The 27730-nt window shown below is 43.4% G+C and overlaps 1 long non-coding RNA gene across 1 annotated transcript in view; it reads right to left on the bottom strand.

The window, feature by feature from the left end:
* LOC140592704 (uncharacterized) overlaps nt 1-27507 on the bottom strand; it is a 48013-nt gene extending 20506 nt beyond the window's left edge. Inside the window, exons 1-3 of the long non-coding RNA XR_011993132.1 lie at nt 27202-27507; nt 17131-17518; nt 16579-16676 (exon numbers count right to left, since the gene is read on the bottom strand). This is a non-coding gene — a long non-coding RNA (uncharacterized lncRNA). The remainder of the gene's footprint in view (nt 1-16578; nt 16677-17130; nt 17519-27201) is intronic.
* Between the last annotated feature and the right edge of the window lie 223 nt (nt 27508-27730).

Genomic DNA, 27730 nt, shown 5'->3' with positions numbered 1-27730 from the left:
AGTCACTCATCACTGTTTAATGAAACTGTAGTTTATTCGTGAGGCTGCTCTTCCGTGGGTTTTTTTATTTCTTTTGGCTGTGTGCTGTGCTTTTCCCTCCCGTGACTCTCGTCTCATTCTCATATGCTTTGACTCAGCATTGCAGGAGATACTGGCGTTGGGAGTCACTGAGACTCTGGGAGCCGTAACCAGCAGTCGTCTGCTTATCCTCACTTCTGCTCCTTCCATGATCTTATCCTGTCGTGACCCGGAATCAGCGGTCAGTTGTCATGTCAGCTGTTACGTGTTTTGCTTACAAATTAAATTTTCTCGCAGTCATGTTCCGTATATCGAGGGAGCTTTTTTTCTACTTTTAAGTTTGATAGGGGCAGACTTGGAATCGTATAACGCGGAATCTGATCGCGCTTTGTATGTACGGCAAGGTGGCATGTCTTCTGAGCCCGATCTGGATAAACTTTTGGAAGATGGATGGCTGGTTGGATGGATGTGAGGTGGAGGTGGTGTGTTTTATTTAGCCGCTCTAAACACTTCTGGTCCTGGTTGTTTTGTATAATTTTTCTCAGTGGCCCAATTCATCCTATACAGTAGGGTCATTGCAACATAGATCCCAGACTATAGTACTTTCTGTAAAAAACACTAGACATAGTCAAGAAGGTATCTGCTAAAAATGAAGGTGAAGGAGAATCCCCCCCTCCCCCCCCCCCCCCCTCAAACCTGCTCTTCTGCACCCCAACCCCCCAACACACACACACACACTGCAATACCTCCTTGATAGCCTGCACCACTTCCCAAAAAGCTCCTGCCTTTGTCTCACTGATAACCCCACAAGCCACTGGCTCTCATTCGTCGGTTTCCGGTCTCAGTCGGACCCTTTTCTTATCTTCTAAGAATGGAACCAGCGAGTGGAGCAGCTCCACAAATATCAGCCACCATGATGGGGGTGACAGGAATAAACCATCTCATCCACAGATTAGATGCTAGCCACCCTAACATTCACACACACATATTATGGCGTAAGATGGCTATTTTACATAATATTTATTCAGCTGACACTTTTATCCAGAATGACGTGTATTTTTGAGAAAGCAGGGCCTGACAGTCCCCGGAGCATCTAGGGGTTAAGGGCCACGCTCAGGGGCCCAGTATAACATCACTCTGCCCTGGGATTTGAACCTGTGACCTCCTGACCACCAGCACAGCTTTCTAACAATTTCAGCCGTATTTCAGCTTCTTTGTGTTTTAAATGGAGAATGTTACTGATTTGTTATGTCATATTAATATCTGGTCTTGTTTTGTGGTCTTATATGGTCAGGGATTTCCTCTTCTCCCTTGGGGGGGGGGGATATACACCTAAGACAGATGGCTAAAGTTGGCCCCATTTCAGGTCACGTCGTCGGAGCTCTGACCCCATCCTCCCCCCCCCGCCGGCCATCCTTCAGTCACCTACTGCATCCCTCCAAGAGTACTTTCCCCTTGTTCCGAAAACCCACCCCCAGTCCCTGCCCACCCAGCCACTAACACGGGGAGAGTGACCACCCAGGTCAGCAGCAGGATCTGCGGTTGGGAGGGGGGGGGGGGGGGAGAGGTGGGGGAGCGACGGCTTGCTGCCCTCCCCTGCCTGGAATACACATGGGCCTGGGAGCCTGCCAGGGAGCTAACGTCACCTCCCCCCCCCACCCCCCAGCCCCAGGCCGACATCTCACTTACCGAATCGCACAGCTGACTGTTTGCAGCTGCGTCCTGCGCGGTGCTCAGAGAGACACCCCCCGCCCCACACCTCCCCCAACCCCCCGCCCCTCGCCCTCAGAAAGTCACACGTCGGCGCTGGAGTAAAACCGGAAAGCGACAAACCATGTTCACCGGTTGTGAAGTGCGTTTCATTTTTCCGTCATCTAACAAGTAATAAGAAAATTAAAACAATCTTCTGATTGTGGATTTTCCTATCCAGGAATGTAAGGAATGGCACCTACTCGGTTTTTATAAAGACGGACGCTGTCAGAAATTATAGTTTTTGCTGCTTTATGAAACTCATCTGTCTCATACTTAATCTATATCATTCTGATGCTCAGAAATCATTGCATTCACATCTTACATAGTAGCCCATCAGAATTTACATACATAATTATAAAAATGGTTTATTATTATTCGGCACTTCCCACTCCTTCACGTTGCTAGAATTTTCTCTGACCTATAAAGCACCAGAATGTAAAATAAGCCGGTCCGCTGCTCGTCGCATGCACCTCTGCATGCACCTCTGCATGCACCTCTGCATGCACCTCTGCATGCACCTCTGCATGCACCTCTGCACCCACTGTGGATAGTTTCACAAACTAAGGAGATAAACAGATAACTGGGCCCTCAGAGGTTGCACTTTCAAATTTATTTTGGAGCAAATTCAATTTAGAAGAACGAATCCGTGACTGCAGTGGTCTTGTTCAGTTCCAGCGTTTTCTCTGCCCGTTCAGCACACCCAAAATGATCTGAACAATGAATATGAACCTTGTCACCAAATAAACTGGGAATCCATGAAAACCACAACACGGAGAACACTTTCACAAATGCCAACACCCCCCCACAATTTTTTACAATGCCCTTACAGTTTGTTCTCATGAAGATTAGTTTTAGATTGTAAACTGCCTATGACTGAATTTTTCCCTGAGCAGCTGAAAAAAGATAGTTTGTTCCTCCCCAGATGACAAATGATGAGAGTTAGCTTAGAGAAACGGGGACAGGATCTGCAGATGCATTTTCTCACGCTTGAGTAACAACTGCCCGGCTGTGTTTAAATGGGTGGGGAGAGCGTGACAGACCAAGTGGCGGAGATCATATCAAAAACAGCTTTCTGTCAAAGATTAGGTAACTGGGACAGCCCTCAGCTGTGAGGGAGCGAATCATTTGGGGGTTGTAGCTATCAATCACAGAGGAAACTTCGTTTATCAAATATCAATGTGCCGAGTGGGAACAACAAGACCTACCTGACTAGTACTTCCCCTGATAAGAGAAAAAAAAAACAGTTAATCGATTTTTATATGAAAACAAACCCACAATGCACATGTGCCAGACTATATTTTAAATATTTTGAACAATATTTGCCAATATTAGTCATGCAGGCTGGTTTCCCGTGTTTGTTTTAGGATTCAAGTGACCTGAGTGATTTTAAACCTCACAGTACTGACCATTAGAATCTCTTTAGAAAGCCCCCCCCCCCCCCCCAAAATGCTCCATTGACAAAATGGTTAATATTCAGGTAATTGTTTCTGAGCAGCATCTGGTGGAAAGTTACAGCCCTGCCTTTCCTGCATGCTGATCAAACCCCGTCTGCAGGTTTCTCTGATGTGTGCAGACTGGGATTCCCAGGTTGACGTCATTACACCAAGACGGGCAGCTCCAGAGCAAGAGAGGGAGAGAGAGAGAGAGAGAGGCAGAGTACTACATGTAAAGATGGACAGAACGTGACATCCGTGTCAATACGCAGCTCAGGTTCCTGGAGGAACTGAATGGGATGCTAGCCAGCGCTGGCCAGATGCTTCTCCCTTGTCTCCGCCAAAAAAAAAAAAAAATCTCGAAGGATTTTGGAAAGCTGAAGCCCCCTGATACTTTATAGGGAGGAACACTATCGATGGGGACCCGCTTGACTTTGCCTATGTTGTAAGATGAATGCAGCAGGATGTACAAAAAATTAGTATTTTACTTAGGGGTCGGATTGCTTGCATTGGCATTGCCCCTGGTGTGATTAGCGTATCTGCTAGTAACTGCTAGCATCATCTTCTGGAGCCAGGAAAGAGTGCGAGGGGAGCCGGGGGTAGGGGGGGGGGGGCGGTGATCCTGGCCATCCATTGAGCAGACAGTGATGAAAGCATAACATTGTGTTTGCAAGCATCTCCACATCAGAAGAAGACTGGGACCCCAGAGAGGAGGGGCGGGGATTCACATTACATTAGTTGTTTATTATAAAACCTGATTAGCTCTGGCAGACATTATTATTTAGAACTTGTTTTTTGACTCAGAGTTTACTTCCTTTAACTTAGATTTTGAAATTGATATTTAAGAACAAAATAATCCATTGTCCAGTGACAGACTGCCATGTCAGATGAAAGCTGCATCCAAAGATCTCAAACAAGGATAAAACCTATAACAATGTGGCAAACTGGGGTATGAAAGAACATCCATGTTCTTGTGTGGCCCTCAGTAAGCCAGTTGACCAGGGCAAGCAAATAACAGGGGAGTCAACCAATAACAACCAGCTACAGAAGCAACCCAGAACCTTTCGGCAACCTAAGCTGTAGGTATGTTGGGTTGCTGACCATTTTAATAACTGAAGCTATGACGTTCTTCACATGCCATGAGAAGGTGGCAGCCCCCCCCCCCCCACATGGATCCCTCCTTCTTTTCCCTCATTCACCCTCCTCACTAACCCGGATGTTTTTAACCTGCTTACCCACTAGCCCACAGTCTGTGCTGTGGACCCTATCCTCTCCCATCTCCTCCAGGCCATCTCTCCTACATTAATCCCAGCACTGAGCCTCCTGATTAACTCATTCCTATCAGCTGGCACATTCCCTGCCACATTTCAACAGGATCGTGTGACACCACTGCTTAAAAAAAATCACTTGACCGTTCACGGACGGATATTTATTAGCCAGTCTCTCTCCTCTCATTCTTGTGCAAAACCCTTGCAGATATTGTTCTCAGTCAAGTCTCTGATGCAGAATAACCTCTGTATCTCTATTCAGTCTGGCTTCAGACCTGCACACTTGAAGGAGACTATCCTCCATGCTGCTGGGGATACTCTGAGAGCTGCTAGAGCTGAGGCCTTTGACACAGTTCATCACCAATTCCTCCTGGCCACCCTTTGTCAACTTGGCATCACACAGACTGCTTTGCGCTACTTGACTCATACCAACCAAACAGATCATTCCAAATGGCTTTGGGTGCAAAGGTTTCCAAATCACTTCAGGTAACAACCAGGGTCCTCCACGGCTCTGCCCTTGGTTCCTCCTCTTTTCTCTCTACATTAACTATATATTAACTCTAGGTCATATAATCCAGCCACATGGCTTCTCCTATGGCTGATATGATGATGACATCCAGATCAACTTGAACTTCCAACTTAATCTCTCAATACTGAGCTTCTCATCTTCCCTACAGCCCTGTCATTCATCATGACATCACTGCTCAGCTTGGATCATCTACACTGCCTTCTTTTGGGTCTGCCAGGAACCCAGGGATAATGATAGATGGCCAGCTATCCTTTGCTGAGCACATAACAGTGGTCTCCTGATCTTGTAGATTTACCCTATATAACATCAGGAAAATCAGGCCTTTTCTGTCTGAGCGGCACTTAAGCCTAGTTGATTCCTTGATAGAATGTATATTTGCAATGAGCTGATTGCCTCATTTGTATGTTGTTTTGGACAAAAGCATTTCAAAAATGTGTAAAATGTAATGTAAATGCCCAAGACTAATTTGAATGCAATACAACTGTGGGAAAACATCACTTTCCTGTATCCAGGTTATCCATAGAAATATGGCTTTGTGTGCTTGTTTAAAGTAACAGGAACACGGCTGTTTTTTGGGGGTTTGAACTTTTTTGATGGTTCCCACTTGTTCATGGAGTATCATGAAATAATGATGAGCCAAGAAAATTGATTTATTTAAAGATGACAGAGGAATGTAAGATCAGGATATAAGGTTGCCAGGTTAGGATTATGGGAGAGTTGGCCGTTACAGATAATCATATCTTCATCAATAGACTGCACCTTAATGCTAGCCACTCCTGCTGTAAAGGAAACATTATACAAAGGACAATTTCCATGAGAAATGCTGAGGTCTATACTGTAGGAAATTCCATATTATTCCCTCCTTAATTAAATGAAGCCCCACCAATCTCTCTCAAATACTGGAAATACCACAAGAATTACCTGCTGCACAATATAACCAATATCGACCAATGCGATGCATACAAATGAAAATGAAACAAATGAGAGCATAAATGTCATGAATACGGCGAAGTAAGAATATGAAAGATCCACTTGATTGATTTGTTCGAGAAACTGATATTTTGGCTAGCATGACTCGTATTTGGAATGCTAACTTTCACAGACATAAAAGATTGTGTGGTGAAAAAATAGTATTCATTCATGTGGTTGAATGTGCTGACGTTTCTCAGGGTACCGTATTTCCTTCGATTTATGGCCCCACACATTTTTTGCCGCATATTTTTTTTCCGTTTCCTTGACGTGTAGGTGGAGTTGAGGCAAGCTGAATGTGTTTTTGGATATAAGCCCTTCAGAGCATTATTTCACATTGAACACATTGTGTCTTTCCTCACCGTAGGGGTACTAGATAGCAGAGGTGGACATTTCAGGTCCAGAAAGTAAAAATCCAGACCAATATTTTGTTTCAACCAACCAGTTGAGTATGAAGAGTCACAGTCACAGAGTACTCAACCGGTTGGTTGAAACAAAATACTGGTCTGGAGTTTTACTTTCTGGACCTGAAATGTCCACCTCTGCTTGAAAGCCATTAAATGCTTCCCCAGTACGCAATGAAATCACTTAGCTATACACTGATAGGAAAACTGTCAATTACTGCCATTAGATGGTGTCCTTTGTTCTGAAAGAGCTGTTCTTGGAGAAGATATGGGTCATCAACTTCCTGGTTGAGAATGCTTACGAAAACTACGCCTGGGATGCTTCTCAAGGTTTGAGCTGGACGTCACAAACAGCTGTTCGCCTTCTGTGGAACCAGTTCCAGTGCTTGTTGACTTCAGAGAAAAAAATCCCTGACTGGATTTTGCATGAATACTGCACTCTGCCAAACCACTAAACACTCTTTGCAGACATGCGGAGTGTAACAAGTTAATACAGGAGTAAAACAGAGCTTCCTTTGTATAAATCAGATAAGAACATTTTCTATGCAATTTTATGACGTGATACATTCCCTAAATCTTAGCGACTCTTGGTTGAGTCATCAGTTAAGACGTACATCTGCAGACCACCAGTAACATTAAAAGATAAGCCCAGAACCTAAGACCTATGACCATCCGACTCACAAGCTGAGTCACACTAGGACAGATGCTCTGGAATTACTCAAACGCTACCGCGAGACATAGTCGTCCTCATATTGTAGCTGAGATACGTGAGCAACATCTGAAGAGGCTACCTCAAAGGTTACCTATAATACCGTCACTGTGTCCATTTCGATTGGCCCCCTCTGTGAGCGTGGGGGTCATCTCCTTTTAGGAGGATCAGGCCAGCTTCTCCTGGGATGTTCATTAGCCGGGAACACGATTTATGCTGGGTATCATTAACCAACAGATGACCACATCTGTTGCTTTACAAGGTTGTTCAAAAGCGTTTGCACACACGGGCAGCCATATAATGGACCCTGGAAGTCCGAAAGGAAGTGGTAAACTCATTCCATCCTTGAATGGGACGACATGTTCTCATCCCATTGAAGATCTCCAAGATTACAGACACAGCTCTTCCTTAGCCAGTCATACAGATGCACGGTTACAGACGCCACTGTCAAAGCTCCTGTGATACAACACGCACAGCTTTGCAACTTTGTGACCTAAGCCTAACATTTTCTGTAGAATTCAATGATTAACCAGATAAGGTGTATCTTACGTAATTTCCCTACTACAAGGCTCTGGAAATGGTCCAACCATTCATTTTCACATTTTTACCAGGAAGTATCACATATCTGAAGATGACCTGTCACTATTTGTCCACTATTTAATTTATCTTAATACAGCCCACTTGGGAAACTTTTTCTATTAGGTTTATTTAAGATTTGTTATGGTCTAGATGGCCAAAAGATCCACAGGACACCATGACACAGGGTCAGCAAGACCCAATACAGATTCAGATTCTGATTCAGATGCTTTATTGTCATTGTGGTTTCCACAGCAATGAAATTAAAGGTGCATCCTCTCCAGTGTCACAACATCAAAACAATAGACAAATTAGTAACAATAAAACATCCAATAAATAAACACACAAACAGACCAGCACGATAAAGCAGTGCTTTGTAAGGACTTTGTAAGGACTTTGGGGTATAATTTTTGCTCTGAATTCTGCCCTGGGATGTTCACCCATCCCCTGTCTTACAGCATGTTTAAACTCATATTATTTTGGGCAATTGTTTAACTGTAGTAAAGCTGTTACAGTGAATTAGTATCTGGCCCACAATTTAACAAAAGGTGTTGAACTTCATGGGTTTTGGAAGAGAACGCTCACCTACAGTCACCCCTCCTTTGGTCTATCAGACACACATAAAATGGCATTGAGTTTGTTAGATGTTTGTTTAATCAAGGTACTGTAGTACAGTCCTTGAGTATAAAATCCATCCATCCATCCAAACGGTCATGGGTCAGGGTCATGTGCCAGGGTCATGTGCCTTACATAAAATAATGCTAAATCATAACCTTTTACTCATGTCCTTACTAGAAGAGGTCCTCTTCTGACAATCTTTTCTGTCAAGTCAGCAAAAGGGGAGATATTGTGCAAATTATTCTTCCTTTTATAGGGACAAATTAATAATGATCATTGATAAAGGATATTACAGATTACTGGCAAGTTCAAACATATTTGGCCACAAGTAAAACTATGTACAATCAAAGGAAGCCGGACGGAAATGAGCAGCTTTGCTCGGGGCTCCTAGATGTGGTATTGAGGTCTGTGACTTTTCTGACGTGGCTGTTATTCATAGACAGCCAGAACCGGTGGGTTATCACAGCCCTGGGAGTCACAGAGAGATTTCCTTGGCAAGACGTATTTAAGGAGATATTTGTGGAAATGATCAGCCTCTGAAGCAAGATTTTAGGAAAGCGGTTCAAATTAAGTTTTAACTCGCCCCTTCTGATTCATTCACCTTCAAGGTCTCAAATGTGCATGGTGATGTTCGGGGGGCTGGGGTAGGACTCTGGGCCTGTGATCAGGGGGGCACTGGTTCAAATCCCATGCCTGGCAGCATAGGCACTACACCATATCCCCCCACCCCGGTCCAGGGGTGCTGCATGATGAGCAATATGGGAAACGTGAAAAAAAAATGTATTCCAATGTACCTGAATGTGATGTGTACAAATGGCAGATATAGCTTCATTTCATAAGCTGGTAAAAGTATTTGTTAACAATGATGTTACTACAAGCAGCCAGTGAATAAATTGTCTTAAATAGAGAAGTATTTATGATGGGAACAAGGATTGCTGAGGAGGTTTCGGTGTAATATTTGCCTTCAGGAAACATTTTCACCATCACAACTCCTGATCATGAGATAAACCAGAAGATCTCAACCTAAGCTGAAAATCACGGTGGAACCGGTAAGTGGTGGGCGGGTCCTGTCAACATCTTAAGCAAATTGTCGATCCATAATTGGCTTGGGGTTGAAAATGTCACTCCTGGGTAATGTGCCTTAGCGCCTGGCTGTCTGTGCCTTGCCTGGTGCCTTGTGGGAGGGCACAGTCCCTGTGATGGATGCTCACACATTAGCCGTTTTGACCTGGAGAATCTCCAGCTTAGGGAACTTTAAACCCTGGGACCTAAATTAATTTTGGTTGAGGTAGGTTTTTTCCTAACCTTTTTGGAATTTCTTACTTAACCATCCGTCCATCACCAATCCATCTGTCCGTCAGTCCATCCGTCCATTATCCATGTCTTTTCCAGGGTCGGGTCGTGGGGGCAGCAGTCTAGGCAGGGATGCCCAGACCTCTCCCCAGCCACCTCCTCCTGCTCCTCCAGGGGAATCCCAAGGCGCTCCCAGGCCAGCCGAGAGATATAATCTCTCCAGTGTGTCCTGGGTCTGCCCTGGGGCCTCCTTCCAGTTGAACGTGCCCAAAGTACCTCCTTGGGGAGACATCAAGGAGGCACTGAAGACAAATGCCCAAACCACCTCCTTTAATACTAACACAAACGGAAGCAAGTGACCAAGAGTGACCGAGAGATTACAGTTATGTGGCGTAATTTACTTCAACTAAGAAAATCCAAACCAGCTCTGGGATTTTATGACTATCATATATCTTATGTGTCACTTTCAATGAAAAAATGAGGAATCTTAAGGAGTGAAGATCTGAATAGAGCAATTATATCTGTCGTATATCAGGCACTAACAACACCTTGGCCTGTGAGGAATCGTCTTCACTGGTCTGACCTTTGCTCGTGAAGGAGCTGTTCCCAGCTGTCTGGCAGACAGGCCGGCAGGCATCCTTCCTGAAGGATGTGGAAGTCCCGGAAAACGAGAGAAAAGCTTTGATTTATCTCGTATGTTCGCGAGCCGATTGCCAGCACGTGTGCCGTGTTGCACCACGATGTCGCCGTGACCCCCCCCCCCCCCCCACCGCCATTAATTGATTCAAAATGGCTTGGCATTCCCAAAGTCACACTTGGCAGTAGCGACTCCCGAAGAGAAAGGCTGTTTGGGTAAAACATAACTCTGGATTGTTAAATAGAGCTGCAGCACATTATGAAATGATGAATGTAATTTATGAGTCGAGAACATTTAAAACTAGCCAGCGCCCATCAGCAGCAACCAACGCACATAGATATAGAGGAGGGAATTTCTCAGTATTCAACATGCACTTTTCCCAGAATAAAAAAAAAATTACTTGATTTCCATGTTTTTTTTTTTTAAATAAAGGTTGAAACTTTATAAAAATTAGAACATAAATTATCCAAATGTTTAATCTATATCTTATTCTTTATTGGAACTTTAGAGAAAGTGTATTTTGGTTTGTGGTAAGAAGACAAATAAATCATAGGCTGAAATAATGACATTTGAAACATGCGTCAAATGATAATAATTACGCATATATATCTGCCCTGTTTTGCTCTCAGAAGCTCAGACTTCACTTTGTAAGAAAGACTTTTTTTGGTTGTTTAGGTGCTATGGTGGTTACTATAGTTAACAAAAATGCTTCTGATGATCTCAGCATCTCTGTCCAAATTTCTCCTCCTCATATCACACTGATCTACGAAAAGGAAAGTGGGTAGTGTTTAACAACCGATTAGATCAATCACCCTCTTCTTGATACCTTCAAACCTATTGAGGAAATTACGTTGTGCATTACATCCATATGTGTGTGTGTGTGTGTGTGGGGGGGGGGGGGGAGCTTCATACAGGCTTCAACAGAGACGGCCAGTCTGCCAAATGAGCCCAGGAAGGGGAGTGTTCCTGTTCCCCATTGCCAGGAAACAGTCTTCTTTTCACCTCTCAATGCTGACCTACATTCACACTGCCCTTGCTGTTTATCATTGCACGTATAAACACTCCCAGATGTGGCTAAAGCGTCACGGGTCACTCCAGCCCCCGCTGTCAGGAGGATAGGTGCCACCCGGGTCCGCCCCCCCCCCCCCCCACCATGATCCGCCGATCGTAATCAGCTGGATAGAGAACAGAGCTGACCACAAGGGAGACGGCGATGGTGATTGGCGGCAGTCAGGCAACCGTGCAGGTTAGCATTTTGTACGCCCACCCCCCAGGCCCACCGCGGTGTCACAGCTGGAACCAGGACCGCCCAGGGGAGGGTCTGTGGCTAATCACTGCCCGGGCCAATCGGATTAAAAGCTTCCCGTTCTGAGAGCCGAGCCCTCGTCCATGCAGCATGACACGCGTCACCGTGGCCTTCCTTTTCAGATGAGGTTTGATAACAAGCACCACGGCTGAAACATGCAAGCCACAACTTTATCGCTGCAAAGCGCAAACTCCCAGCAGCCTTGGCTCCCTCCTGACAAGATTAAGAAACGGCCAGAACTGGATGTCCGCCGGATTACTGGATTTTCGCCAGATTAAGCTATAAAAGGCACAAATTCATTTGTTATGTTTGTGTGTGGTAAAATCCGACGAGGTGTCGAGCTTCAAAAATTTCCTTGAACTTCATACAAAACGGTTGACATCCTCGCCCGCATAGAAACACACACACCACACTATCATAGTTCACTGGGGGAGGGGGGGGGCTCAGTGTACTCATTAAAGAAAGCATCTAAAATAGCTAAAAAAAGGAAAAAAAAACTACAGCAAGACTCTCAAATGTAATCTGAGCCACACATCCAGAAATGGAAAGAGATCTGGCACAGGAACAATCCAAATGCCCCCCCAGCCGAACTTAGGCGTATGAAATATGAATGACAGTCTAGAATCAAATTTTGCTGTCTAGGTAAGGCCTGAAAAAAAAAAACATTATATGTAACGTTGCACCATGGAAAATGTACACCACACGCGGCAGCCATAACAGGAAGGTTTCCACGAGAAAGCAATTCTCCAAGGAGCATGACCTCTGTGTTTGGGTGTCGCTAAGACAACACAACACTGGACCAAACACGAGCTCGAGCCAGTTCTGAAGTCACGGCCCATATGAAAGTAAAAGTTGTGCAAACCCATACAAATCACACATTTACTGCCAATTGTCTACCATGAAAATGATATGAAAGACAGTACCCTAGATCTGTTATATACAACCCAAATAACATGGCTGACTTAGAATAGCGGATGCATTAATTTAATGAAGACATGAACGTGACAGTAATTATCGTACGATCCATATAAGCATTGAATAAACTAAATGTGCTTTTCCACTGGTGTACAAGAACTGAGCAGTACCCGAGGTATACTGCGAAGAGAGACTAATTACAGTGCAGTTCGAGCTTTGGATTTCTGCTGCAGAAGGGTAGGCGTTGCGAGAAGGGGAGAGCGACAGCGACGTAAAACCGAAGAGATGTTCGTCACTGATCATTCTGGGAAATAACCTCAACGAAAACTGACAGTTTTGTTTCACTCTCCCGGTACTGCCTTGAAATGGGCAATCACAGGAAATACTGCCCTGAAATGGGCAATCACAGGAAATACTGCCTTGAAATGGGCAATCACCAGGAATTATCACAACAGGGAAGATGATGGTGAAGAGGAGAAAAACATAGGAAACATCTGTCCCAGGAGAGACAGCAGCACAGTGCTCGGGTGTTGAAGGGGCAGAGGGCCACCAAACACTCACCGCAATGAAGACAAGAGGGTATGGGGCAAGATGCTCTGGTTCAAATCATGCTAAGCGGCCATGGCAGAGGTTTTAAATTAGTCTCCATATCAGCTCAAGGAAAAGAGATCTCACATGTCGGAAGTAATCATATCTGCCAGTGCTGAAATACCGTTAAGATTAAAGAAACGCGTAAAGCGAGCTGGAAATTAAACTGCTTTCTCTACCAAACAGCTCACAGCCAATTAATGTGAACGGTCAGTAAAGACGTTACTGTTTCTAAGTTGGCTATATTTGTGTCTGGGTATAATTTAAGTGTATGACCTCACTGTTCAAAAACCCAAACACAAGTCGCAGCGCAGTGTCTTCGTTTCAACTCCCAACATTTTATCGTTCACCGATAAACACTATTCCTGAGTACGTGGAGGTAAAAGCACAAATGGACAAGGAGAATGGATATTTAGACTTTTCAACAGACTTCTTGTGCTTGAAAAATCTCTGCTTATTTGATTTTATACAGGGGGGGGGTGTCATGAAATAATTTCCTGTCTTGCCCCTCAGTGGAAAACTGTTGAATAATTAACTGTAAAATCTCTTTTTGAAAAATTTAAACTTATTACATAAAATAATGGAGTCCTCATAGAATTTAGACAAGTTAATGGGCTCCTTAGTAGAGATTAGAGCTTTTGGTGTCCGTGATGCATGTCTGGACCACCTCAGCCCTCTGATTGGAGCATGCCTCTATCAACTTTCCATTCTCCACCACATGTTCACCAGACGTGTATACTTTCACTGAGCCTTCATCCATCAGTTATATTCTCATAATAACCCTTAGATGACAGTTCTTGGGATTTACAGAAAGAAAGACCCACAAAACTCACAAACCTTCCACTATGGAAAAGTACCCCTACATTCTTAGGTCCTAAAACCTCGATCAGTCTTGGTATATCCAACTGATGAACAAATATGGCCATTTGTGACGTGAACTGTGATTTGCCCTCAATCCCATATTGGATAACTGTCTAAAATGACACAGGACTCCAAGGTATATACTGTATCTGCAGGAGCCAGATTAATTTGCATGTTGCCCAATCAGTATTGTGGTAGCCATCTCATATGGTGCTAATAGAATACGAATGCCCGTTTTCGGTATTCATTATCAGAACCACAGCATATTTGCAGAAAGTATTTGGTTTTTTATCCATAAATCGCAAATATGAGGTGTTGGTGAGCTCTGGAAATTTTTTGTTTTCTTCTTGCTGTCAAAATCCTTCCATCAAATCCCAAGTTTGCTTCTATTATAGCTATTAAACTGCCAGTCATGCTACGATCTGTACAATTTTGCAGCTGTCAGCGTGACCTAGCTCCATTTTTCATTCGGTTATAATTTAATCTGCACGTCATATTGAACACGCAGAAAAGGCCCCTGAAATCGTGCCCCAATACACAATTTGTGTCCGCCGTTTCTGACAGCTGCAGTTGTGAAAATGAAGGGCTGCTATTGAAGCAGTCTTACGTTTCCCTGGCTTACGGGTGTCCTCAGCGGTAGCCTGCTTGTACGCGTGTCCTCTTTCCAGGAAGACCAGAGTCCTCCGACCACTGAGCTGGCTGCCAGTAGCGTATGGGAGACCATTCTCCTCCCCATCTGTAGATGCTATTACTGGACAGCGCCTCTGCAGATTGACACCGGGGAGCTGAATGTTGAAACAGACCGCTTTCCAAGAACAATGAAGGCATAGCGAAACTGTGTTTACCTTATTGGCCCAAACGTTGGGCGTATGGGCGTGGAGGCCCAGTCCATACGGCCTTGCTGGTTTTCGAGTCAATTAGCAACTGATTTACACTTGGAAAACTGGGCAAGAAGATCTCCAACCATAATGCTAAATGCCAAACAGTAAAATGATTAATTGTTGTGTTATGGAGATGACTTACACAATGCTCTGGCTCTGGCTGATATGAGCCCCTCACCCCACCTCTACCGCCGATTTAAATTCTCATCAGCGCAAAGTGGTGATTAAGTGTTTATTCAGTATCGTTTTCCTCAAAAACAGGATAATTCCTTTTCTGAGAGGGAGACCATTGTGAAATAGGCCAGTGTTGTCTTAAAGTCTGAAACTCATTGTAAGAGTTTCTGCAGGCAAAAAAAAAATTAAAAAATGAAAGCGTGATCATGTTTGCATTAGTACCGAAGTTGAAATGGATTGACTTGTCATTGGTCAGCTAAACAGCTTCATTAATTCATTTTTCCCGTCAGCGTAGATTAACAGCCTGTGGAGTGGGTCGCGCCCATCTTTATTCTTGCGTGTCGGGGTGCATTGCGGCCTTCGCCACAGGCAGTCAGCGCAGTGATTCCTCCAGCTATATCGTTGATCCCGGGTGTCCAGCTAGCTTCTGCCTCAGTCAAAACATATGCATCCTTTTCAGAAAATTCGTCATGAGAAGCAGAAAACTATTACCCACATTTGAGTTCTCTCGTCGTTATGGTAACGCAGTGGCATTTGCGGCAGAATTGAATCACACCCCAAGACGATCCAAATCTATTCTCAGCATGTCAGGGTGAGCCAAATACGATAAAATGCTGTTGTGCCATGTAGGCACGTACCTTTGGAGCGAGGGTGGTGAACCTGATCCCCGGAGAGCCGCTGTAGGTGCAGGTTTTTGGGATGACCTCTCAATCAGCCAATAATAAAGCAGTACTGAGGACCCACTGCTTTTTAATTGGCTGATTGAGAGGTCATCCCAAAAACCCTGTATCAGGTTCACCACCCCTACTTTAGAGTATGTTCTAGAAAACAATGCATTAAGCCCTAGCATTGAACAGGAGCAAATCTACCTTAGCGTACACAGATTAGACTGAAAGTCGGCCGGAAGCAACCATTGCAAAACATCCGTGCCTTCCATGAGATAACTATGTTTAAAGTTGAATGAAAGAAAATAAAAGCTGGAAATAATAATATGTCAGAAGCAGTGAATGCATTGCTCCTGGGAGAAGGTAATGTGTCCTGCTGGCTGACTTAATGGGGTCAAGTGTGAGGCTTTAAGGCTTTGAGAAGAGCCGGCCTTGATTTCCTTCCATAAACCGTTATTACACTGGAAAATGTTTTTTTTTTTAATACAATGGGTATAAAGCACACTATCAAATGTTTACAACCTTTGTGCGGGATTGTGGTTTTTGACAAAACAAAAAGACATGTATTTAACAAGAGAAAAAATAGATTTGTCCCAGAAAGCAAAAGAGCTAAACACATGAGAATAGTTTTTTTCATTATCATTAATGTATCATTAATGTAAAGCACATTTGAACTTCTTCTGACAGTCTCCAACTTTAAATCATTACAAGAATAACAAGACGAATAACGAAGTTGTTGACGGCTAATTCCTGATAGTGTGATGGCAAGTTTGCCGTCTGGAGTTTTGCCGTGTCCTTTTGTAACGGAGTGTGACATTGCACCAGGGAGTAAGACCACACTCATTTTGGTTATTCAGAACCAATGTACCGTACATGAACATGGTAACACACGGCAACAACAACCATGACAACAAAAGCGAGTATACGTCTTGTAATACACATGTATTGCAATACTGGCACCCCGTCCAGGGTGTTCCCCTACCCTGTGCCACGTTCCTTCTGGGATCAGATCCAGGATCATCACAACCCTGTACTGGATAAGTAGATATAGAAGATGGATGGATTCGTATGTATATCCTCCTGAGACCCAAGGAAGAAAAGTGTCCTTCAATTTTAGGTTATTTGTCTTTGGAGAAAATAATTTAGTAATTACAATTTACATTTTTTCAAATTTATTTAAATTTTTAATTTCACAGCATGTCCTCTTTAGTGTACAACAGGAATAAATACGTTTCTTAACATCAGTGAAAAGATATATGCACAAATAAAATGTCTACTGCAATGGACATAAATGAATGGGTGGGGTCTCAGGAGGTTAAATATCATAACTTAAAGAGTAGCTTTTGACTTTCCCATTGTTCCCATCTTTTATACTTAACTTGTTAAAGCTTTGGCATAATTAACAGTAAAATAATTAAGGGAAAGTACTTTGACAGCAGGACAGAGGGAGGGGCACTTGCATCAAACCATGGCAAATGCTGACAAATGATCGGTCTCGGCCAGAGTTAAATCTGAGCGTGACACTGATTTGCACCTTATGCTTGTCAGTGTCTCCCTTGCATCTGTAGCCTCCGGGATTTGCTCCAGGTTCCCTGTGACCCTGAATAGGATGAGCAGTTACAGAAAAATGTTGGATCCCACGGAGCAGAGGCAGGGTGGATACAGTGAGGGCATTACATTGTGTTTCACCACAATCAGATTTAAGTGAACCACCCCCGTTCCTAATGGTACAAGCTTAGGTACAAGCCCCAGAGTTTAATCACATGTGATACCAGCCGCCACTTGTCCCTCGGTCCTCCTACTAGAAGTGCACAGGTGCCAGTCAATTGTTTGCTTTTCATCCCTCTTTCACCTTCACACTTTCTTGCATGTCGGCCTTCAGTACAACAATTTGCCACGTTCCCAAAACAGAAAATGGTTACCTTGGAGACAGAAAAAACAATTTTAAAGCAGATTCAGATATAAATGTTCACTTCTATTACGTGAATTTTAAAGTTAATTTACATGACTTATTTCAATGAATTAGGCCTGGGTAAGTAAGGTTTTTTTTTCCCCCACAGTCCAAACACATGCTAAGGTGAATTGCAGTTGCCGAATTGTCCGAAGGCGTGAGTGATGTGACAGCTTGGTGCCCCGTCCTGAATGATTCCCTGCCTTGTGACCGTTGTTTCCATGATATGTTCCAGGTCCCTGTGACCCTGCATAGGACAAGCATGCATGGATGGATGAACATTTTGTTAGTTTTTAGTTTTAAACCAGAGATACAATATCAAGAGTTCCTGTATATTTACTGGGCCTAAATTCTGAACAAGCATTTCTGTTTGCGGTTTCTGTATAGTACGCAATATTTTTTCACAGATAGGCATATATATGCTCCAGGTCTGCATTCATCAATGCAGTGGTGAGCTCTATTAGAGTCACAGAATGATTTATACTGTCAACAAGTCTGTGAGAACGGTAAGAGTCTCCAGTAGCTAACGCTCTTTAATGCTACCACATGCGCTTGGGTTTATCCAAAGCAATACACTTACTTTACAAGCTGGTACAGATGGATGTTTCACTGGAGTAATACAGGCCAAGTACCTAGTGTAAGCGAACCGGTTACATTGAAGCCTTTAGCAACAGCGCTAACGGCACAGCGCTAACGGCACAGCGCTAACGGCACAGCGCTAACGGCACAGCGCTAACGGCACAGCGCTAACCCCTGCTACCTGCTGCTTCTGGAAACACAAGAAAGCGGACGGCGAGGTAGGAAGCAGTAGCCACAGCGTGACGGATGGCAGCGAGCCCGAGAGGGCAGCCTCGCTGCCACGGGAGTATCCATGTTAAATAAACTCACCAAGCGGAGGGCAATTAGAGAAAACAAATATTGAATTAAAGGCTCATTCGCGACTAGCCCGCTGCAGTGCCGATTCCCTCTTTGGCCTTTCATGGGGGTGGGTTTAATAGCCTCTGGAATCAAATTGGGAACAAATGTTGTTTAAACAGGATCATCAGGGAAATCTAAAATAACACCGTTGTATATTTCACAAGTTCTCAAATTGTATAATTAAATGTGTAAATATATTTTATCTGAGTATGACACATGCCATTTGGCAGGTGCTATTCAACAGAGCTGTCTTCCCACAAAGGAAAAATATATCGTATTAATTGCACTCTTAAATACGCAAGACGGAAAGTTTTTAAAGTGTGGTCTAAGAAATTTAGATATCGGTGTTTCATTGGTACTTAAACTTTCAAACTTCTCAATTTAAATGGTTTTCCTAAAGAGTATTGGGTGAATATTGAATTCTGTTCCACAAAGTACAAATTTTAAGATATGTCATTAATCATTCCTTGTCTATTACATCTGTCCATCTATATTATACACTATGTATCCAGTAGAGCAGGAGTTCCAAGCCCCCGGTTGACCTGTTGTAGAGTGCAGGGTCTTAATGATTATTTGCTATTTGCATGTCACCTTGGACAAAGGTATCAAAACAATGAAGCAAATAAAAGGTTTATTTTCACTGTTATTGTTACTGTTGTGAGACATTAAGAGGCAGGAGCATTTGACTGGCAGTCTCCATGGTGACAGAGCCCTTGTTACACACGCCTCAGCTAATGAACTCCACTTTAAATGGTTTTGAAAATTGAATCGATGCTGTTTAGGTTTCAAACAGGATAATTTTGCTCCTTTCCAACTCCCTAAAATGTGGACTGTCTAGCAAAGGGACTCATCCCAATACCAGTTTCTGTTTGTCAAAAATGACAGCTGACAATTTTGATTGGCAGAAGAGAAAATTATTTGAAACACTTACCCTATCACAAAGTCCGACATAATGTCACGGCCCCTGTTCAAATTTAGCAGCTCTCTCCCACTTACATTCATTCATCTTGCAGCTGCTTCTGAAATGCTTCATGTAATGTTTAAATTGTATCCTAATCTTCAGCCTGGCCATTGTCCTCCATCTCCCCAGGTTCATGTTCATCCCGATTCGCTGCGGATCCCAGTGTGACGGTGGCGACGGGTCACTGGGGCCACCATCAATGTGTGTGGTAGCCGGCCCTATTAGCCCCCCTCCCCCCCCGATCCAGTCACCAACACTCACAACAGCATGGTAGCTTGCCCTTCCTGCTTGTGTGTGTTCTCTGGGGGCCCCTTTCTCCTCAGAGCACAAATATACATACATGCACACATGCCTGTCCTGGACCACACAAAACGACAGTTCTGCAGACTTTGATGAGGAAATGCAATTTCTCATATTCAACATGAGCTAAATCCAACCAAAGAATAAACCAACTGAACTACCCAATCGAAGCTTTTCACTACTGTAATTAAACAGATTACACCAACACTCTCAGCCTACAATTTGTGAAGTCGTTCAGGTCATTAAGTCATGGTTAGTGATACTTTTGTTAATTAGGAACGTCCGCCTAGCTAATAAGCCATTATACAGCTGCTCTGACCCACGCATCCTGCATAAATACCTAGGAACATGTCAAATATTGACGCCTTTATTACAGGACAAGCTCACAGGCGTGAGAGTCTCCTTTGGATACGCATTCCTAGGCACGAGAGAATTGGTTAAAAGTATCGCGATGCATTATTTGTCATAGTGAGTGCATAACTCGCGTTTTCCCTTTCCTATAATTAAACTTCCATGTCAACATCTAATTTGATAGAGCATTGTTTATGACTTGTGCTGGGAACTGTCGCTCCAAGATCACAGCTGGTCTTCATTTTGTTCTTCATTTTGCTCTGGTTGTTCTCTTTCCTTCTTAATACTGAGACCATAACAACATCAAGGGCACCTTCATACTCAGTCAAAGGATGCAGAACCAGGCATGTAAACCGGCTCCTCTGTGGACTGTGACGTAAAACCCAGCCACCTCACAAGCAGGTCTTACAGGCTGCTGATGACACTTAGAAGACCACATGAACCTTGGTTGGATCCATGAGGAGATGGCTGCATTAGGGTGGGGGTTCTGCTGAGTGCAGGGCGATAAAACCAATTCCTGGTTCTAAAGGGTTTTCTTATTAGGCAGGGGGGGGGGGCATGGTTCTGAGGGTAAAATCCGGAAGGGCCCACTGCTGTATTAGTGCTGCTTCAAGAACGTGCCGACAGACAAGATACATAGCCAGAAACTGCCAGGACAATGGGAATATTCCTTCGCAAGTGAGATGGAAGCATGGTACTTACACCAAACCATGTTCAGATAACATGGATAGATAAACTGAAGCAAAATTATTAAACAATCCAACCATTTCCTATACACTATCCCAAGAAGCAGAAGGCAGTGGGCATTCCGGAAGGGTTGCCAGTCAATGTCAGGGCATACATTCATTCAGCAATTCATGGACATCTCAGAGACGCCAATCTGCCTGGCATGTTTATCAGAGGAATACCTGACGGAAATCGATGTAGACACTGGGAGACGCACAAACACGAGCAAGAACCAAACCCACAGCCCTGGAAGTGCGAAGCCACAAAGTCACTCATCATTATCCACAAAAAAACATTCTTATATGCTTATAGGTACAGGCTCAGTTCACTGCGGCTCAGCTGAGTTTCTTTGTGGAAGCTGGGAACATTTTTAAATAAGTGATTCAGTAATTACGCTAATTTGAGTAAGAATCAGACATAAAACAACCCAAAATCTAAAAATCTAAACATGCTTAATGACACACTGTTTTCATTCCCAGTGGGCGACTGATTTTCACTGATTATGTATGAATACTGCAGAATATCCAATGAGTAATCACTGAGTACCCTTTAGAAACTACAGCTACAGTACTACTCACAAATAAATCCTTTCAACATATATCTCATTGTGGATGACTAACGCTTAGGTGACCAGAAGAGAAAATTAGTTTATTGGGATAGGATTGTGCTTTTAGATCAGTTATTGGGTTTAAGGACACAAACAACCCTGTTCATATTAAAAGTAAGCTTGTAATGGAGTATTTGTGTAAAATAATCATACATGTAAGCCGTATATCATCCTAATGGAGTTTTGGAATTTCCAAGGAGACTTAAAGTCTCTGTTTCATCAGGCTGCCCCACCTTTCCTGAAACATGACTCTTCAATCAATACTGGATGCTAAATTATTAGTCTAAAAACCAGCAAAAATGTCAGGGGGCTGCAGCCATGAAAAACAGTTTGTGAGGTAATGGAGACAAAACAAGGCATGTAAGTGTGGGCGCAGGGGGCTTCATTCCCCCCCCCCCCCCCCCAAAAAAAAAAGACCTCTACTTATGGATTATTAAGCTGTGCCCCCTACAAAATCTTTCCTACGTCCTTGTACATGAGACAGAGAAACACAAGACTTTAGGGACGGTTTGATTAATGTGACAGTCCCTGTCTGTAACCGCACGTCCCTCTGGGCGCATTAGAGTTTACTACTGTTCACAGCGAGGCCTGTGCTTAGGGCCACTCCTGCCTGTACTGATAACAGCTACCCAGCAGCCCGTGTTTACAAGAGCAGCTGATGTGTCCAGCGTTAATTACTACTTTTGTATTTAAGACACAGAAAAGACAAGCATCTTTTATTTTTATTTGGCTATAGAAATCTGATATCAGTATTTAAAAATCATCTTAAGCCCTCTCTGTCTCTGAGCCAACACAGCGTTTACAGTGTTGCTTGAACGAGACGGACAGAGGCCGTCAAGTACATAGTGATGAAGTATCGAGGTCCCTTTTGCGCCGACTTCGAAGGCCAAGACACACAGGGAAGATGTGGGGAAACGCTCGCCAAATTAAAGAGCTTCAAACCAAGATCCCAAGCTACCGAATTCCAACCTCTGCAACAGAACATTATGTTTCATAAACCAGACAAAACATAGTTTTCTTCTCACAAAAGTTATCGAACAAACTGAGCCACTATGTCTACATTTTTTTTTTTATTGTGAAATAAATCTTTTGCGGTTGGCGTCTTCATTTCTTGCCTGATCACCGGTGCTGACATTCACCCATAATTAACGCTAACGACAAGGGCATTTTCAAAGCATTTTGCCTGTACGAATTGAATTTTGAATGAAAATATAATATTTTTTGTTCTTTGATGTGTAACTCCAAGAATAAGTCTTTATGTGAATATAATCATGGAGAAAAAAAATCAGAGGATAATTGCACGATTCTGAAACACATTTTAAAACAATCTGGTGACACCAATGAAAATATTCCCTCTCAAATAAGCTATGTTTCCAAAATGCCCCCAGTTAAATTATCTTACATCATCCTTGCATTTATATAAAACTGAACACCCAAGTGTACATTTCCTGAAGGAAAGTACAGGGCTAGACATCCTGAGGATTCAAGCAGATGTGAAAATATATGATGAAACATTGACCTTTACTTATTGAGAAAAGACCAGAGGCAGACAAGTAAAGCAGTAATTAACCATGGCATCAGAAATTACGTGTAATTTTACCGTGAGTAATCACAGAACTGACTGCTCAGGACAATTGGTGTATAAATGAGCCAAACCTAAACAGATAACTCTGACAACTTTCTGCTGGTTCCCACAGAAAAATTTCAAGGTGATTCTTAAAAATCAATTAGTTTTATATGTATTGCATTAGTTTTTCTGGGCCATGGCTGAGAAAATTCTAAAGGCAGGATAACTTTAACTGTCAAAGTTATTTTGGAATAAGTTTAGATTGAGGATTTAATAAAAACCAATGAAAAACAGAGCCGGTATTTACAAAAACAGATCTGCAGGTTCCTGCCTGAACTTCATGCTTAGACGTTTTTTTTTTTTTTTTTAACTCCACTGAAACTTTCCAGTTATTATATTATTACATTTTCCATACTGTTCCATAATAATCACTTGATGTTAGTTAGCGCAATGCCTTATTAAGTGCAATAGTAACCAAGTATAATTATGATGAATCATTTTGTGATTTTTACATGCAAATTTGTGAGTGAACCAGTCATCAGATCGACCATTTCCTGTGGAATCACCTCTTCGTCACCATTTAACGGTTTCGCCTTTTTGCATTTATTAAAGTGGTTACGGCCAAATTCCGGACTATTTTAAATGAATACGGGAAACGCCTTCCAGCCAGTAAATACACTTTCTCATGAGGAAAACATTCCAAGTTTTATAATTCAAAGTACGTCCTCCAGGAAGACAATGCATTAGATTGTACACAGAAGTAATGGCAAGCAAAATAACATGGAAATTATGTTTTTCAATGTGAAAAATTAAGTTTGGTTGCTGAAAGAGAGGGAATCTATATAAGTGTGAACTTTTCAGCTGCTTATTGTAAAAGATGACATTTTTTTTGGACTTACACTGGTAGCATCACTAAAACCAGAGATAAAGCCCAGAGCCAACAGCAACACCACATCAGAACAGAAAGGCTTGGCACCACATGTTAATGAGCAACGTTTGCTCCCTGAAAATATAGGGTGTGTCTGTCATTGGGTTCTTGTTTTCCTTCAATTGCCAAATGAAAGCAGTGATGAATATCTTTGAAGATCCGTCAGCATCTTAGCCAGTGTTGCAGAGATACTGACGTTCCATTAAAGTTCTATGCAAATTTGAATAGGGTCTGTTCACATCGTTTGAAAAAAATGTGAATAATTCTTGTCATGTTTCATCCTGCGAGACTGAGATGCATGTACTTCAACATGGCTTTCCATGACATCCATCCATCTATCCATTTTCTGTAATTGCTTATCCTATTCAGGGATTCGGGAGTTAGTAGCTCTAGAAGAATGAATGATCATGTGCTACATATCTACTAACGCACAGATTCTATTTCCGTAGCAGCTTTCGATTTATGCTTTTTAAAAAAAAAATTGGGATATTTGAGGGTTTTTTTGTTTTAATTTTGCTTGTTTTATTCTTCAAATGTGCAAAATTTAGGTCAATGGAATGGTCATTATCAGGATTGTCAGCCTGTTTGCACACAAACAATCATGTTCTTAACCAAGTCTCTGTGCCAAGTCCCTGGTAAAAAAAAAAATAATAATAATGTCGGCTACATTTTAAAATGTAAATGTCTGGTAAAATTTAGATTTGGATCACTTTGTCCTTCAGAATGTGCCATGGTGCTGACCAGATACTACGGGTGCATGGCAGGGAATAACCCAGGATGGGGCACCAACCCATCGCAGGGCACAAGGCAGGGAATAACCCAGGATGGGGCACCAACCCATCGCAGGGCACAAGGCAGGGAACAACCCAGGATGGGGCGCCAACCCATCACAGGGCACACACATGCCAGTCACTCACACATGCACACCACTTGGTAATTTGGTATCTCCAATCAGCGTCAGCATGTTTTAGGATTGTGGGGGGTAACCTGGAGGAAACCCCATGATCCCCATGACACGGGGAGAGCATGCAAACTCCACACACAAGGAATCATGGCAGAGACTTGAACACGGGTCCCAGAGATGGTGGTACAATCAGCAAAAATAAAGAGCCAAGCAGTGTTTTGCTATTGTCTCAACTGCACTAACAAGACTGACAGTGCTAGCCACTGCACCACTGCACCGCCCCCACTAGATTGCTTACAATACCTAATTCAACTTAATGCAGATAGTTGTTGTACTGTATTACTTAGGCTATATTGACAGCAGGGTATGTTTATACCTAACGCTTCATTCACGTGGATCCTGCGTAGTAGGGCTCAGTGCATGGCAAATTAAAGATTTGCTTTTTAGAACTTTATTTATTATTTTTTCCAAATATTTTCGAGCCTCGGTTGGTTAAATCCACGGATGCGTATGGCCGACTGTAATGTCAACGTGCATGAGTCGGGCAAATGAATCACGCAGGCTGATCATTTTATTTCTTATTATCTTATTGTGGTAGCTACAGGCTCACCAACATTCGGCAGCCCTGCGAGAGTAAGAAATGTAAGAGAACGATTCGACTTTCGCAAGTTTTCTGACAACCTCGCAACGCGACGCAAAGAGTCGAGCGCGAAACACAGAAAACGTTACACGCGGCGTGACCTCAGTCACCCTGCGACGCGTTTCGTCTGTCCTCTGTTCCGTACTGTACGGCAGTTAGCGATATCAATGCCATATGTTTGGCTCCCGTTGGCGATTCCCTTACTCCCTCCCAGCATGATGTAAAGCACCTGGAAAAATATAAAGGGGTTGATGAAACCAGTATATATGACTGTGGGCAGGCGGTGGAGGGGTGGGGGGGGTGAATACTGTATATAATCTGTAAAATAAAGAGACAGGCAGTGCTTTGCTACTGCCTAGGTGGCGCTAGCGAGGCTGATGTGAATGGTGATGGTATGAATGTTTTTCCCCTCATTTGCTGACCTCACAGAACAATGTGGACACACCTGCCATGATATTGTTAACTGTCTAGTGGTCTTTGGGGGAAAAAATGGGTGGGGGGTTAATGGAACAAGCACTGGGCCTCTGTGGAAGGTGTTGGCAGCCAGGTGGGTGTCTGGTTTCAGTCTGCACCGTGTGATGTAATGAGTTTGCATTTCCAACCCCCCCCCCCCCGCCCTCCCGGTCGGCGTAAAAAGTCAAACACGACGTCATTAGGGCCGTTAATTACCCTGCCGGGTGACAGGCTGGCCAAATGGGGCAGGTGCCACACAATGGGTGTGATGGGCGAATTTCTTCATTAGCCAAAAGGCGTTTGTGACTTGTGGGTCAACAGGATCTTTACAAAACAGAAATACGGACACCCACAGTGTGCCCCCCCTCCCCCCCCCCCCATTGCCTTTAATGGAAAGGGACAGCCTTTGAAAGCTGGGATCTTTCACATACTCTCTTTAAAAAAAAAATAAATAGAAGAGAAAAACAAACAAATATTATCTACCCTGCTTGTAGCTGAAGCTTTGACTGCAGCCTTTGCTAATTCACTTGCTAGTGGAGTTTGAGAGATTTACTTCTTAAGTCCTTGATAAACTTTACTTGACAGTGTCGCTGCCTGCTCAACAGGTCATGCTCGGTTTAAAATGTACTCAAGACATCGTAATACTGCTAAATGTTGTGACTGTTGCAGGACAGTAACACCCAGCAACGTAAGATTAGATAAGATATGATAACATAAGATTAAACTTTATTAATCCCTGTGGGGGGAATTTCAATATTCATCAGAACAGAAAAAGCGATTCCTTTTTCATTATTGTTATTATACAGTCACTGCTTCTTGAATTACATCCATCCTGTGGCCGGCAGAGTGATGTCACCACCGGGCCCCCTGAGCGAGGACCTTAACCTCCAGCTGCTCCATGGACTGCCTGACCCCACCAGTCCATGTAAAAGTATCTGCTAAATAAATAAATCTAAATAAATGTTAATGTAAATACATCCGTCTTCTGTTTATTCTGATATGGGACATGGTGGACCTGGAGCCGATCACAGGCAGCGCAGGGCACAAGGTTGGGATACACCCTGGATGGGGTGCCAGACCATCACAATGCGCGCGCACACACACACGCACACACACACAGACCTGTACTCATATCTTTGTGAGGACCGTCCATTAACTTCTCTGAGCAAAATTCTAATCCCAACAATGACAACCTTAACCCCTACCCAGCCCTAACCTTACCCATAAGTAACCAAACAGAATACAGATCTTTTAGTTTTTTTTTTTTATTTCAGAGCAGGTGTGACGCTGCAGGCCTACCTTCTGAGTGACCATGCCGCCGGGAGAGCATGCAGACTCCACACGCAGAGCAGGTGTGATGCTGCAGGCTTACCTTCTGAGTGACCATGCCGCCCCTCCTTACAGAAACCTATCATTAAAAATAAACCTTTTTACCGATGGGGTAGTCGTGCATAAAGACGGCCTACTTTTCAAGGTCCTTAAGAAACCAACACAACATGGAGAGAAGGCATTCACGCTTAGATCACAGCTGTCAGTAAATGACACAGCAGCCCATAAAACACCTGCTACCAGCTCCCACATAGAGTCCTCAGTCACAGATGAACGCCCTGTCTGTCCACAGGTCCAGATTAGCTTGTTCCACAAAGCTGTTGGCAACCCCTTTGCTATCGTTGGGGCCTCAGCGGGCGCCGCTGTCCGGCCCATCGGCCTGCCGATTATCCATCACATGCATTTGGCTGACATTAAAACCCAGGCTGTAGTGCTCGTGCTGGACCTGATAAGACGTGTAGGATGACTTAAGGCAGCCTAAGAGCCCTGGGACTTATAC

The sequence above is a fragment of the Paramormyrops kingsleyae genome, chromosome 9, assembly GCF_048594095.1.
Source record: "Paramormyrops kingsleyae isolate MSU_618 chromosome 9, PKINGS_0.4, whole genome shotgun sequence".
Classification (NCBI taxonomy): domain Eukaryota; kingdom Metazoa; phylum Chordata; class Actinopteri; order Osteoglossiformes; family Mormyridae; genus Paramormyrops; species Paramormyrops kingsleyae.
Note: the sequence above shows the minus strand (reverse complement) of the source record. Positions and strands in the feature narration are given on the sequence as shown.